Genomic DNA, 14,043 nt, shown 5'->3' with positions numbered 1-14,043 from the left:
CACATTCTGAGAGATTTGCCCTCCAAGGTCCTCCCAACATCAAAGCACCAGGGATCAGATTTTTCGGTTATAAATTTTAGAAGGATTCATTCAGCCTATGACATATGTTCAGCTAAAATACCACCAAGTACCCAGCCATTGCAATTGGAACTTCAGAACGACTGTTTTCTTTCCTTCTTCCTGAATTTTCTTAAAAGGCAGTGTTGGTTGAGTTTGCTATGCATATGGGGCATGAGTCAGTATAGAACCGTCTTCCACTGACACACTGAATGCCAAGTCCACAGAGTTATACTTCTCTGACTGTAATATCTTCTCCAGAAATCCAAGCCACAACCATCTGGCCTTGCCTATGGTATCAGGCTGTTTAAACTGACATGACTACATTCTGAGACGCTTGCAGAAGCAAAGGGCCTCTGTCATGTCTGAAACTCACATCTCATTTGGGGATTTTGCAAAATGTAGATTGTTGACCATGCTGCATTTGAGCATGTTACTCCCAAGCAGTATCCCCACTGCGATGCTTCCAGCCTTGAACTGGATTTGATTTACCTGTCTCGGTCTGCCTCCTTCTCAGCCTCCTTCTGAACAGACCTCTGGTCTTTGGTTCATATTCACTGATGCTTTCCCCCTTGGAATGTGTGTTCAGAGTTGGCGCTAGCCTGGCTTTCTACTGTGTTTCCTTCACAAGCCGTTGTGACTTAAGTGCTATGAGTGGGAGAGGCTGCTGGCTTTCTCTTCGGTTGTTTATGTTACACATTGATCAGTTCAGACTTTTAGTGAAATGTAGGGCTTGTGTTCCATGTTTTGCTGTTTGAATAGATCCTCATCCTTATGCTGATACCATGTGTTGGGGTGTGTGAGTATGTGTGTGCTTGTGGTATTTATGCATGTGTGTGTGTGTGTGTGTGTGTGTGTGTGTGTGCACGTGCGTGCGCATGTGTGTGTGTATGTCCACCATGCCACCATGCCTGGGGCACGTGCCCACATGTGAGCATGTGGAGTTCAGAGAGAAACCATCCTCTCTTATCTCTGCCTTTTATCTATCTGTTTGTTTAATTATTTATTTTGAGAAAGAGTCTTACTGACCTGAAGCTTGACATTTTGGCTACTTTGGCTGAGCAGCGATCTCCTGGGGTCCATCTGTCTCTACTTGCTAACTCTGGGGATAGGTACATGTAGATATGATGGGTTTTCTTTCTCTTTTCTTTCTTTCTTTTTCTTTCTTTCTTTCTTTCTTTCTTTCTTTCTTTCTTTCTTTCTTTCTTTCTTTCTTTCTTTCTTTCTTTCTCTCTCTCTTTCCTTTCTTCCTTCCCTCCCTCCCTCTCTCTGTCTCTGTCTGTCTGTCTGTCTGTCTGCCTGTCTGCCTGTCTCTCTCTCTGTCTCTGTCTCTCTCTCAGCACCCACCAGCTCTAGAATTTGAATTCAACTTCTCCTGCTTTCCCAGTAAATACTCTCAGTGGGCTCTCTCCCCTGCCCTGTGTTTTTGTTGTCATTTGTATTTTGTCTGTTTCTGAGAGAATGTAGCCCAGGCTGGCTTTAAACTCACTATATAGTCTAAGCACAAGCCTGAATTCTGATCCCCCCACTTCTACTTCACAAATGCTACTATCCCTGGCCTAAATATACTCAGCTTCACTGTGGATACCTTTTCAGCGCAGTCCTCCTCTTCTCCCCACACACATTTGTAGAGAGACACATGTAGCTAGAGTTTTCCGCCTTGCCCACAGTCAGGACAAATCTTTGTCACCCGCCAGTCCCACAGCCGCTCAGACCCAACCAAGTAAACACAGAGACTTATATTGCATATAAACTGTATGGCCGTGGCAGGCTTCTTGCTAACTGTGCTTATAGCTTAAATTAGTCCATTTCCATAAATCTATACCTTGCCACGTGGCTGGTGGCTTACCGGCATCTTCACATGCTGCTGGTCATGGCGGCGGCTGCAGTGTCTCTCCGCCTCAGCCTTCTGCTTCCCAGAATTCTCCTCTCTCCTTGTCCCACCTACTTCCTGCCTGGCCACTGGCCAATCAGTGTTTTATTTATTGACCAATCAGAGCAATTTGACATACAGACCGTCCCACAACAGACACACCATCTACTAGACTTTCAGGAGTCATGACAACTATGTCTGCATTCTGGCATGCCTAGAGAACCAAATCTTAACATTCTTTCTCCCTTGTCCCTATATTGTATTACAAAATCTTTTTGATTTACTAGACTTTTACTACTATTTTAGGAACTGGTAGATGCAGAGAAACCATAACAAAAAGCTTTATAATAGTTTCAATAGGGCTTTGAGTAGGGTACCGGTTGGGAGTTTTAAACACTGTATTATAACATACTTTACCTTTCAATATATTCCTTGTAGACTTTGTTCTGTTTACTTTTGCATTTTCATTTTGCAATTATGCCTTCTAAATTGCAATAAAGAGGAAAAAATAGCCCGTTAATTTGAGAACTGGGAAAGAATGCCTCTTAGGTGCAACAAATGTGTTTCTTGAGACGAGCACCATGATGGGTGATTTGGTTGGCAGGAAGATGGCTCTCAGTGGAGGAACAAGCCGGGCTAGGCATGAGGCAAAGAAAAACTGACTGTTCTGACTGGGAAATAAGGCATTAGAGAAGATGAGTGTGAATGAGAGAGGACAGATTCCAGCAATGGTCAGCATTCTGTGTGGAAGTATCGGCTGTCGGGAGTGGCTAGGAGACTTGGAAGATAGGTTCTGTGTCCTAGATGGGATTTGTGCCCCAAAGGTGGAGTTCTGGGAGCTTGTTCCCACTGTGGCAGTGGTGATGTGGTAGAAGCTTTAAGAGATGGAGCCTGGCAGAGGATGAGTAGATCACGGGAATCTCGGGCTTAGAGAGGATTAGTGCTGGTCTGTCAGGAGTAGATGATTCCTGGGCAAGTTTGTGAGGGGAACCCAAACTCTCCCTCCACCCCCCACCTCTGTGCTTGCACATGCTCCTTCTGCATGTAGCCAGTTCTCTACTATGCTGTGACTGAGGCTTAGAGTCCTTTCCAGGATGCTGTTACAATGTGTTTGGACCCTCTAGACACCAGAACTGTGAGCCAAACACTTTGGTTTTAGTATAGAAGTTACCTCATCCCGGGCATTTTGTTACATCAACACATAATGGACTAATTTAGCAGACGCATCTGACTTTCAGTTTTGAGTTGTTCCCTATGTGTGTGGTTGGGAATGAAGCTCACTTTTTCAAAAATATAAATAAATAAATCACATGATTGTGCTAGACACTTGGATATACAGTTTTGAGTGTGTGTGTGTGTGTGTGTGTGTTTGTGTGTGTGTGTGTGTGTGTGTAATGGCTGAAGCTGTTGCAAGCAAAGAGTAAGGAGGGCATAGCATAAGCAAGAAGCAGAGGTGGGGTGCTGGTGTACAGTGAATGCAAAAACAAACAGCCCTGCCTTCTAGGGAGTTGTGATGGGAAGACATGAAAGTACCATTCTCTTCTCAAACCAAATTCGTAGCTTCCTTAGATTTATTTAAAATGACCTCAGTGTCCTCAGCACCCTGGGGCCTGCCTTTGCATCTCAATATGATCTACAAGAGGAAGGGACTCTGATGATATCAGTTTTAAATTTTTCATTCCTGAAGGTCACTAGCTAAGGAGGAACACAAAGTGAGAAGAAGGAGGAAAGGGTCCATTAAAGTTCTGAGGGCATGCTCTCCATCTCTCCTTTTCTTCATATTTTCTTGTTTTCGTTATCTCCTTCCGCTCTTCCTCCATTACCCATTTCTTGCCTTCTGCTTATATCTTTCTGTTCAGAAGCTAGACTGGGATTGTTTGGATGTGAGCACCCTGGAAAGAGATAACTTTTCCTCTGCAATGCTTGCTTTCTCTTTGGTTTCTTGGTACCCCATAGGGAAGAATTGTGTACAAGTGCTTCTATGCATCTCTGCATAGGCATGGGATGACCTTCATTTACCCAAACACAAAGTCCAAACTTACTACAGAAAAGCCTGTTAGCATGCAGAGAGCAGACAGAAGACTGAGCAAGGCTCTCAGGATGACAGCTTGGGTTTTCGAGAAAAGCAGTATCGGGCAATTGAGGCAAACTGAGGAAGATCTGTGGAAAGTGTGTCCCTGTTCTTTATAAGGGACAGTGGTACTGCCATTCAGTCTGCTATTACAAATCCTGTAGGTTTTCTTTTATAATTATAATCAGTTTATCAGTCGCATCTTTCCTACTAAATACAGAGTTCATGAAGATAGGAACTGTGAAGTTCTTATATAGTGTCACATACTTATATATGAAGTTCTTATACGTGACACACACTCATTATTAGGTATCACTGTTTATTCCCACCTGTTATAATTCCTTCTACATGGGGACTAGGCATCAGATGTTTGCCAAACGTGGAGACAGTTGGACATGTGCTCAGGAGAGGTGCACAGACTGGAGAGGTGTTTGGATTCACACTGCTGTTCCAGAGTGAGTGCTCCCTCTAAGGATACTTAAGGACTTTATATATCATTCAAAAAAAATGTTTAATTATTAACATAAGCAGATTTAAAATAATCCAAGGTTAGAAAAACAACTACGTGTTTTTTTGTAGACTTTAGAATTTATTTGTATTTCTTTGAAATACTCGCTACAGTGAATCATTTTACTAAGCAATTTTAGTGAATTCTGTTCCTGAATTTTATGTTGTGATTATTTTTTTTTTTGGTGTGTAGCTCACAACAAATATGAGTATTTTTGTGCCATTTAATAGATAATAGGTATGAGTCTATTCATGTTAGAGACTACGATCTCCAATCCTTCCCCTTCTGGTAATGCTCTTCTTTGCAGCCATTTCCTCTGGTTAACTCCTTGGGAAGGCATTTTGCCAGTATGAAGTATGTAGTGCCAGGCCCTGACAAATGACCCCATTAGTCACACTGTCTATCTGCTGCTCATAGTAATGAAGGGCGGACCCTTTCCAGAGATTGTAAGATTTCCTGCTGCTTGAGAACAAGGATTGCAGGTCCAGGTTGAGACTTGCTTGTGATTACAGTGGGATGACTCAGTGTTTTGATGGAAACCAAGACCCACAATTCCTTAGCAGTGCGAAGCCGTGAGACTCTCATTTCTGCTCCTCTTCATAGTTTTTCTTATATCACTTTCACATATTTTTTGTGGAGTATACACACTTTTTAAAATGGTAGTATTCCCACTTCAAGATGTTAAGTAAGCACTCTTATGTGCTGAAGGGGTTCTGAAATGCTGGTTATGGATGGTTTTGGGTTTGCTTAATATAATATTAATAATCCACTACAAAAAAAAAAAGAGCCTGTTCTTTCATTCCCCAGGAGCCTAGGTGTTTTCCTCCACAGTCCTTTCCTCTTCACAGGTTGGAATTTAGGCTTAGGTGGATGTGATTATTTCAGGCAAGACTGGACACATGAGCAATTCCTTGGATTCCAGTGGTTTCTTTGCTGGTGTGCTCAGAGTCCTTTTGGGAAGGAAGATGGTCACTGGGACATTAGTAGAGATACAGGTGTCACACTAGATTGTCACATAATCCCATTCAATTCAGGCTTATGGATGATATAATCAAATACCACAGACAAAAACCCTTGCAGATAATATAGCCAACACAGGATGTGGGTTTAACTGACAGCATTGTGCACATTTTCTTGAACTCAAGATGTACTCTTCACTTTTAAGAAATGGAAACAGATCACAGCAAAACCTTTCTCTGTCACCTTCTTGTCTCTTCTCCCTTCATGGGTAAGCACCCTTTGGGAGCTGGTGAATCCTCATGGAAATCCTTGACCTTTTTACTATGGATTCATAAACAACATGCAATATTGTGTGCTTTTACCTTTAACAGAGATGAGGCCATGCTGAGTGTAACTTGCTTTTTCTATTTAACATGATGCTTTTGGGATATTAACACATGCGAATTTAGTTCATAGGCTTCAGTAGTGGGGACAAGCCACAATGCATAGAATCTCTTATGATGCTTCTATATTTTTGCCGCTAAAAGAATTGCTGCTAAGAAGGGTTTTAGAATTTTCAAAATGGCATTTTCTGATATTTTTAATTTATACTATGTATCCAACTTTAGTTTTTCTGGATATTTATAGATGGCTTCCTAAAGTCTTTGTATAAATTTATACTTGGGTCAATATTCAAGTTTCATTTCCTCCGTATTCTTACAAATACATGGGAATTATCCATCTTAGACATTTGTCAGCTTGTGAGATGAAAAGGTTAACTTTATTCTTTTCCTTGTGTAAAATATCTGGCTGAAACTTGTTGCTAGTGTTTGAGGTGGTGGCTCAGTGCTAGAGCATTTATTTACCTAGCATGTATAAGGCCCTAGAGTCTATGTCTAGCACTGAAAATATCAGTAATTATGGAATCAAAAGATACACATCATGATTTATCTTCTTTGCCAACTTGATGGGATTTGAGCATGTCAGTAATATTGTTAATGGAGAGACTGAACCTAGGATGGAAGACTCAACTTTCATGTAAGCAGCATAACTTCGTGGATTTGCATTCTAGAAAACTGGAATAGAAAGAATAGAGGAAATGAGGCAAGCTTCTGCCGAATGTAGATGCAATGTGACCCTTTGCCTTACATTCCTCCACCACATCTTCCCCGCTAGAATACACTGCATTTCCTTAAACTGCACCACAACAAACTCTTACCTACTAAGTTGACTTTGTTAGAACAATGAGAAAAGTATCTAAGACCAACACAACATAGTCACTTTTTATTTTTTTCTGGGATCTCTGACACAGAGAATTCTATCTCTAGGTTTATTGCAACAGAAAGATTAGTCCAAGATGGATAGCCATATATTTATTTTCCTGTTTGCAAATAATGTCATGGACACCCATGCAGTTTCATATCCTCTCCTTTTGTGCCCTATCCCCTGTAATTTTCCTTTCCCTGTAGGAATAATTCATGTGTCTCTGTGTGTGCCTTGATTTTACTTGCTGGATGAAGGGAGTTTCCTATTGAATGGGGATTGGACTTTACTCAACATTATGGTTTTTCATGATGCTGTAGAGTTTGTGTTTTCCCACTCTTCTATGTGAATAAAGTATAATCAATTAACACCCTCCAGTTGGGAGGGATTTGGGTTGTTTGTGAGGTGTTGATTTTTGGTCATTCTGCCAGCATTACTTCCTGTAAGACATTTTCCTATTTAAGTCAGAATGTGCAAACTTTCATTATACTGATCTTTTAAAACAAGAGTCCACTATGATGCCTTTTTGATCTTGTGTTAATATTACATATACTAAGGAAAATGCAGAGCTGGTTAATCAGCATTTGACATCTTCACAAGTCAGTTCTGTTTGATGAAGTTTGAACAGTTGGTCCGTTTGTTTCTTCTAGGATTTCAATCCGGTAAGGCTGAGTTGAATAGCATTTCCTTGTTATTTTTTAAATACTTTATTTACATTTTATTTATTTTTAATTACTGTGTGTGAGAGAGAGACAGACAGACAGACAGACAGACACACACACACACACAGAGAGAGAGAGAGAGAGAGAGAGAGAGAGAGAGAGAGAGAGAGAGAGAGAGCTGGCAGGTATACACCTTCCATGCTCCATATGCAGAAGAAGTTGGTTCTCTCCTTCCACCATGTAGTTTCAGGGGTCTCAGGCCATCAAGCCTGGTGCAAGCACCTTTATTTGCTGAGTCATCTACCTGACCCCCCTTAATTTAATCACATTAGTATGATGTTTCCTCTATTGTTCATACTATTATATGTCTCATTTTATTAATACTAATATTGCTTTTGGTTTACTTTTACTTTGTCACTTTTCAAAGAGTTAGAATTTATTGAGCTTCTGTATTTTGTTTTTATTTTCTATTTCACTATCTTACCTAACTCCAGTCATCGGGCTCATTGTTTCTAAGTTATTGCATTGGAGACTTACTGTTTACTTCTTAGTTTTTCTTGTTTTTAGTTTTTCTAATATGGCCATAATGAGTGCTTACAAATTTAGATGTAATATTGTATTGTTACTTTTCCTTCATCTCTAAGAATTATGAAATCAATTACTATGTATTTTTGATCAGAAATTTGAATGAGGACTCCAATTTTTTTTTTTTTTAACCTCTGGTTTTCTAACGGAGGTGTAGTCAGAGAACACAATCTCTATATTTCTTCCTTGAAATATTTTATGATTGATTGGTTTTAGGCAACACTATATGGTCTTGTATGTGTAATGTTACATTGTGTCTGAGGTTTTATTTCTTTTTTCAGTTTTTCTCTGGTCTGTCTTCAGTAGAAGTATGATAGCCAGGAGAGGGCTGAGGAGAGAAGATGAGATGTTTTGTTAGTGTCTAGGTGTAAAGTACTGTAACTTGTAATCAGGAGTCTGGGGTTGATGAGATAAGCTGATAGATGGGCAGTTGCTGGCTGGCGAATGCCCAGATTCAGCTTGTATGCAGATTGCTTCAGCATTCTTTTTGTCAGGCTAGATCTAGAAAAAGCATGGTATTTTAAAAGAAATCCCAAAGGCCTTAGTCATCATGGGTTAGAGTCTACGACTGGAGGATGCGACCAACCATTCCTGCTGAAGGTTGTGGCTGACCTTGCTGAGGTGCATCTTAACTCTGTTCCCTTCTCCATCCTTCAGGTAGATCCATCCTATTGGATTTTCACAAGCAGCACTGTTCTTTCAGCCGATATTTACCATTGGTAAATATGGACTAGTGGTTTATACCTAAAGGTAGGCTTTCTGAGCTTTCTTTTTGTGACTCATCTGTGAATAACCCTGTATTTGTTTTCACTCGAGTCGATTTTCTTATACATTTGCACGTATGTCCTTGTATATTACAGACTTTATGACTTTCTCTTATGTACAAATAATTTATTATCAGCAGTATAACATACATTTGTCTTTGTTTTAAATAAAATTGGATTCTCATTGACCTTGCTTTTACTGTTTTTCTATACCTTTTGAGATATAACTAAACATGCCTTTATGAAAGGGAGTCTTTCATGGTATATTATTTGGAGTAGCAGTTTACATAAGTTAAGAATTATATATCCTTGAACTGTTTATAGGATCCCTTGTAAAATTTCCCAATCTTCATTTACTGTGAAATGTAATTTTAAACTATTGATTAGTTTTAATTAGTAAAAAAAAAAATCACTCAATTTTTCTATTTATTCTGGTTCATATTAGTAATGATAGGCTTAAAAATTATTTTAGATTAGTTTTCTAACAAGTTTTGTTGCATTTGTAGCAATTATACTTTCAAATCTGTACTTTGTTGCTAGTTATCATGTGCATCTTTCTTTTAAAATTTGCTGTCTTGCCTCCTTTTACTTCGCTCTACACTGCCCAACACATGATTAACTTGCTAGCTTTCAGAAAAGTGGTTGTCACTCTTGTGATTTCTCAATATTGCATTTATACTTGTTTTTGTGTTTATCCCATACATCTCTTTATTCTTCTCACTTTTTCATTGCTCTCTTTAAAATTATTTGTTGTTGTTAAAAATAATTATTGATTTAACCATTTAAGAATGAAATAATAGACAGAACAAATACTGTCTCAAGTCAAAAGTTTTCTCTTCTTATCCCTTAGTTGTGTGACTTTTCACTGGGAGATCTATTCACCCAAGCTATGGCTGATGATAGACCAAAGAAATGCATCCTCTCAAGTCTGACTTAGTGAGCCTGTGAATTTATTGGGCTTACTGATAGGAGCATAGGTAAAAGGTTACATGCAGGAGCTCAATGGCCAAAAGCAGCTCTATGCAGGAAAAGGCCATGCCAGCAAGGGTGATGACTCATGGAAACTCCATTCCTGGAGATCTCTGCAGGACTCGGGGAGAGCCCCACTTCAACATTGCTTCTTGTCCGCACCTTTTACTGCTTTCCTGACTTGGGGAGGGATCTTGTGAACCTGATAACTTTCTGAGCTTTCTGAGTCTTGTAAATTTTGCTAGCTTCTTGAGTCTTAGGAATTTTCTTCTTGCCCCAGAAGACAATGTTTCAATTTACAGGAAGTAGCTACATAATAGCCCATCTATGCAGAGATCATGCACAGTCATGTTCATGCATACGTGCAATTTTTACCCTTCTTTCATTAGTTATTATTAGTGCACATTATGTTTCACAAATTTACCTCTATTAATAAGTAGGTGATCTCTAAGTTTTTAAATAAACTGTTTAGAACTTCATTGTACTTTTGACAATAAATCTTTTGGTTTTGGATTATGATTAGTGCTGTTTACAAGCCTTTGTTAAAACTATAATAGTATATGGCATTTGTCTCGTCTGTCTTACACATTGGGTTAAGTAAGCCATTTGTCACTAAATTGTATATGTTGTACATATTCTAAATGTACATTTGTAACAGTGTTTTCCTTTGCAATCACAGTTTTATGATCATGTAAGAAAACTCATAGTAATTCCACATATCACTTGAGTTTATGATTCTAATTAATATTTCCTCAAGCTTATTTTCCTAGTATTTGAAGTTTAAGTTTTCTGAAGTTCATTTTTATTACGCCAGCTTTTTAAAATATAGATTATTCTTTCCCCTTTCATTTTCATTATATTGAGTATTTTGAAAACACTAGACAATCTGTTGATTGAATTGTCCTCATGTTCTGAATTTCTTCTATTGTTTTCTCTCCTTGATTCAGGCTCAACATTTTTGACAAGAATTGTACATACATGTTATTGGGTTATTAATATTTTTATGTCAATGTCAAGCAATTACTGTGGTTACCCGAGACAGGATAAGTAGACCTCTCTGTTGTAAAGATAAGTTTTCCCTTTGAAATTATGGATAATCTCTACACAGATATTCAAAATTACATGAATATTCTCTTACAACCAAGTCTTACCCAGTGGTTTGTGATAGTCATTATGACTTCTTTTTGCCTGAATCAGGAATTGCATTAATAGAAAAAGCTATACATTTTCTAATCCTTTCACTCTTTTGTCTTCTCACTCTGTTGCCCAGGACAACCACTATATAACCTCAGCGAGTCTTGGACTGAGTGAAGTTCTTCTGTATCAGCCTCTAGAGGCCTTGGTTTATGTGGTGAGCCACCATGCATGATTTCTTTCATTCAGTTTAAGGCTATAAACTGTCGTCCTCTGAAGAACTTCCCTTCTTTCCTTCCTCTCTCCCCTAAGTAAATTTTATTCATCATTAAAAATATGTAACATGTAAGAATTCATTTCAGTCACTGTCTTTTGGATGCTCATCTCATGGTGCCTTGCTGCAGGCCGCAGGAATATATCATAAGAACTCAGCTGGTTATGGCAAAGTCACTACCTGGAGGAATTAGGGAATTCCTCTAGAGGAAGCCAAATCCCAAGGAGTCTTTGGTGTTACTTGGCTTGTTATATATCAGCTGTCTTCTGTTATGAAAATCATGTGTGCCTTCATAGCTTTCCCAATTGACTTTTCCCTAAGAAGGGCTAACAGTGTGGACTGATCACTCTCTGGACATACACATTCCAGGTATTTGGAGAACAGCCTCAGGAAAGGCTTTCTCTGGAATCAGATTATCTTCCTTAGCCACTTTCAAGGACTACAGGAAACACCACCCAGGTGGGCGCCCAACTTCCAAGGATAACAATGATAACAGCCCACCTGCAAGTCTCCTGACTTAAATTCCACAAGGAGACACTGCCCAGGGGGGCACCCAACTTCCTAGGACTAACAATGATAACAGCTCACAGACAAGTCTCCTGACTTAAGGTAAATTCCACAAGGAGACACCACCTAGGAGAGGTGGACATTAAGTAATAGCTTTACACAATTTAACTTGGACCCTCCCTTTATATACAGGGACTTCCAGGGCACAGGATGGAGAAGAGAAAAGAGAATGGAAGAACTAGATGGGTAAGAACTTGATAGGAACAAACTGAGATGGGGAAGAACTAGATTGAAGGGCTAGAAGAGAGGACTAGAGGAATGAGATGGAAGATGAGGAAGAGCCAGATGGAGAAGAACAAGATGAGGAAGAGCCAGATGAGAGAGAAGGAGATGGGAGAGGAGCTGATAGGGGAAAGAATTAGATAGATGAGAACCTAGAAGGGACAGAACTAGATGAAGGAATTAAGGTAGAACCTAGGGGGGACAGTAGATAAATATAGAGAAATCAGGCAAGAAAGGAGCTAGACATGAGAGCAGAATAGAAACTGTGTAGAGAGAGAACTATCACAGAATAATAAAGTGTATGAACTAAGGAGTTTTGTGTACATAGATTCATTTCTTTTCATCAAAGATTAATTATCAGCTGGTTATAGATTCTTCCCGGACCCTGGGAGGGGACTATTGAGGGGCCTGACCCCCAAAGTCCCCAATAATGCCTGGAAGATAGATTCAGCTTCAAGAAGACATCTCTATGGCCACATTCATGGGTGACTGAGGATGTGCACAATTGTGGAATTATTTTTCTTTCAGTATGAATAAGGTTGAGCATGTTTCTATAGGTATAAATGCTAATTTTCTATCGTGTTTTTCACTTACTTATTGCCTTGTGTCTTGGTTTTAACTGTCAACTTGATACAGCCTAGAGTCATCTGAGAAGGGAAACTTAGTTCAGGAATTGCCTTGTTTGGGTCAGAATATGGCACGTCTGTGAGGGATTGTCTGGGTTCTTTGGTGGAGTATGGCCAAGCCAGTGTTACTCCCTGGATGGGTGGTACTGGACTGTATAAGAAAGCTAGCTAAGCATGAAGCTATAAGCAAGCCAGCAAGCAGCAATCCTCCATGGTTTCTGCTTCAGGCTCCTGCATTGACTTCCTGCCCTGAATTCCCACCATAATGAACTATTTCTAGTAAGCTGAAATAAGATGTTTCCTCCCCAAACTACTTTTGGCCATGGTATTTGTCACAGCAGCAGAATGGAATGAGAACACATTGTGTGACAAAGTTAAATTTAAAGAGATTAGAAAAATTTGACTGTGTGCTAAGTGTATCATTCCCGTTTTATTTCTGACTTGTGTTTTGCTATGTGGATTTAGAATTAAACATGGGAAGGTTACCTTTCCTGAGAGTTTGTTAGTTAGACAAATCTTCTGTATTACGTATTCTAAGGGGATACTACCATGTTTTTATAATAGAACATTTATGGTTTTGTTTTTAAATTGATCTACCATGATTTTATGTCTATTGTATGGCATGTGCATTGATTCAATTTTATTTTTACATCAAAGCTCATCCATGTTTCTCCTCATCATTACATTTTCATGCTTTAGTTCTATCTTTGTCTAATGGAAATGGTTAGTCAGTGCACATATATACTGTGTTAAGGACAGAATTGACTCTGGATTTGTCTTACTGCTATTATTAAAGGGATTACCTTTAGTACTCCTAAATAAAGAGACTTCACAGGAGAATACATCCCTTTGTAAATCTATCCTGCTGTTCTTTCCAGGTGAAAGTTTCAGAAACAACACCACCACAGCCTATCAAAAGCTGGCAACAATCATTTGTGAGTCAGGCATTATTGCCAAGTGACCAGAGTGTGAGTAAACCCGGATTCCTTCCCTCAAAGGATGCATTGTAGACAACCCCAGTAGCAACTACCTTGAGCAAGGTTCTCTAGGTAAGGATGATAAGATGAGGAATCAAATACAAAAGATTTGCTAAGGAAATGCTTTCAGGAACACCAGTCAGGAATGGAGGAAGAAGGAGGGACAGGAGTGAGGATGGAGTAGATGGGAGCAGACAAAAAAATGTCTAATTTCAGCAGTGTGATCCTGCAAGATGAACTCACAAGGTAAAGTATGCATTAAGTTTTAGCTCCGTTGCAGAGTGTTAGACTTTCACAATCTCAGATCAGGGAATCATCGACTAGCGTTCTTCTAGGGATGTCTGCTTCTAGCTATTATGAAGTTCTACTTCCATGGGAATCGGGGCCCAAATAGTCCAAGTTCATCCTTAGAGAGGATCTAGGATGCAAAGCAGACCATAAATTCGAGGATAAGAAGAAAAGGGCGGGGGGGAGGAGAGAAGTGGATCAAACAAGAACTTTGCTGCAATCCATAATTGGTTTCCCCGTTGTTTTAATGAATTTGAGGGAAAT

This window comes from Peromyscus maniculatus, chromosome 6 (assembly GCF_049852395.1).
Source record: "Peromyscus maniculatus bairdii isolate BWxNUB_F1_BW_parent chromosome 6, HU_Pman_BW_mat_3.1, whole genome shotgun sequence".
Taxonomy (NCBI): Eukaryota; Metazoa; Chordata; class Mammalia; order Rodentia; family Cricetidae; genus Peromyscus; species Peromyscus maniculatus.
Note: the sequence above shows the minus strand (reverse complement) of the source record.